A 2,104-nucleotide genomic window follows, 5' to 3' on the forward strand; every position below is an offset into this window, starting at 1 on the left:
CTTCACACTAACTTCATTAATGAGAATGCTTGCTAACAGAGGTTTGTTTGAGGCGTTACCAGCTGCTTTAAACAAGGAATAGTCTTCATTCTCCTCCTCACTCCCAACGACATTTGTCTGTGCTTGATCTTTACTAGAGTCAGTGTCACCTTTGTCTTTAGCTTTCTTCTTGCTCAGGATAGGATTGTAGCTAGACTTTTGGATTCATGAAAGGAAATGTGAGATTGTCTGATGTTTAACTAATGGAAGTGGATATTGGTCCGGCAGCCGGACGCCTACTGCGGGGCTATAGATCCGGCAGTCCGTTGTTCTCCGTAAAACAGCTTGTGCGCATGCGCAATAGTGCAAAACGGAACTTTGTCTTTTTTATCAAGAAACCCTAATCCCAAAACCCTACAATCCCGGAGGCTAAGATGTACGAGAGGGTGCTCTAAAAACTAAACACTAAACCCCAATCCCAACCCTATGACCCCGGAGGCTAAGATGTACGAGAGGGTGTTTATTTCTTAAAAAAAAAAAGCAAAAAAAAGTGATTTAAAAAAAGAAAAAAAATCAAACATTGCAGCATAGTTTTAGTCAGTAGCCCTGACAGGATTCGAACCGCTGACCCCATCCGTGCAATCCACACACCACCGCAACCCCTCTGCATCAACGTTGCCGATTGTCGTATTTATACTTGATATCTGTATATAAAAAATTGTGTATTAGCAAGGGCGTAGGGAGGAAAAAAGGAAGGGGTAGGCTGCGAGCAAAATAGGGCGCGCGAAGTGCGCCGCGATTTGGCCACGCCCACTTTTACGCCCGCGAAATGGGCGTGTTCTCGCAATATGCAGTTTCATTTACTCTAATATCTATGGTTCTCGTAACTGCTTCACACTCAGACTCAGATGAGGACTCAGGCAAGACTCAAGGTAGCAGCACAATCAACAAAATCATCATTCACAAGATCATCTTCAATCTCCTCATGCTCATCTTCAGTACAAATAGTCTATATGGCTGGGGTTGACTACTAATATACTCAACTAAAATTTGCATAAAAATTCACAAAGCTTTTGTTTCTTTGCAGCTAACATTGTGATGGCTTCACTTAAAGTTAACTTTTTATAATTTTTATTAAGCTAGCTAATTAATTAAGTTAATTATATAAAGATTCCACCTTAATAAATTATAATAATTGTGCTAAAATGGCTGTTTTTCTTTTCTTTCTCCTGTCTCTGTTTACCTGTGTCAAAAGTGACTGAGTGAGTAACTGCCAGTTGAGACAGCTACCCTAAATTTCTATAATCTTTGGTCATAAGTGATTTAAGGCAGGAACTCAATATAGGGAAACTACTAAACTTCAATTCTGACTTCTGAACTTCAGGGTAGGCTATAGCCTACCATAGCCTTATGCTAGCTACGCCCTTGTGTATTAGTATACTGGGGCTTCGCCCCAGTATACTATATAGGGCATGCCGGATCTATAGCCCCGCAGTAGGTGTCCGGCTGCCGGACCAATATCCACTTCCTTGACTAATTGTTTATTATTATTATTACAATTTTACATTTATTGGACTCGCGTAGGCGGGTACTAAGAAGTTGGGTTGTCATTACCCGAGACACGTGTAGGCGTGATCGTTACCCGAGACACGCGTAGGCGTGATCGAGGGTAAAGCAGTCGTCCTGTCTGTGTGTGTGTTCGCTTGACCTCCACTTTTGAGCTGACATTGCTTTCTTGTCTAGTCCCGGAGAGTCTTATAATTAACAATGGCTCTAGAAAAAGTTATTCTCTGTCTTGGGAATGCTTGATTTGTCTTTTCCGTGGAGTAAGAAGCTGGCAAAGTCTCCAAACGTAGGTCGGTTCCCCGACAGCTCTTTCGTAGTTAGAGCAAAAGAGTAACAGGGCAGATAAAACAATAAAGCAAAGCCTCATCTTTCATTAATATGAGAGGAATTGCTGCAATCATCTTCGTTTTAAAGATATGATAGCCCAAACATGGCATACCTTGTGAGTTTACACGAGGCTCTCTTCTCCCGAAGTAGCGGCCAGAGTCTTTAGACATCAGGGACTCAAAAGACGTTTGTATGCAACAAATAGAGCCTAACAAATGTATGCTAAAACGTT

The sequence above is a fragment of the Amphimedon queenslandica genome, unplaced genomic scaffold (genome assembly GCF_000090795.2).
Source record: "Amphimedon queenslandica unplaced genomic scaffold, v1.1 AMPQUscaffold_12005, whole genome shotgun sequence".
Lineage (NCBI taxonomy): Eukaryota > Metazoa > Porifera > Demospongiae > Haplosclerida > Niphatidae > Amphimedon > Amphimedon queenslandica.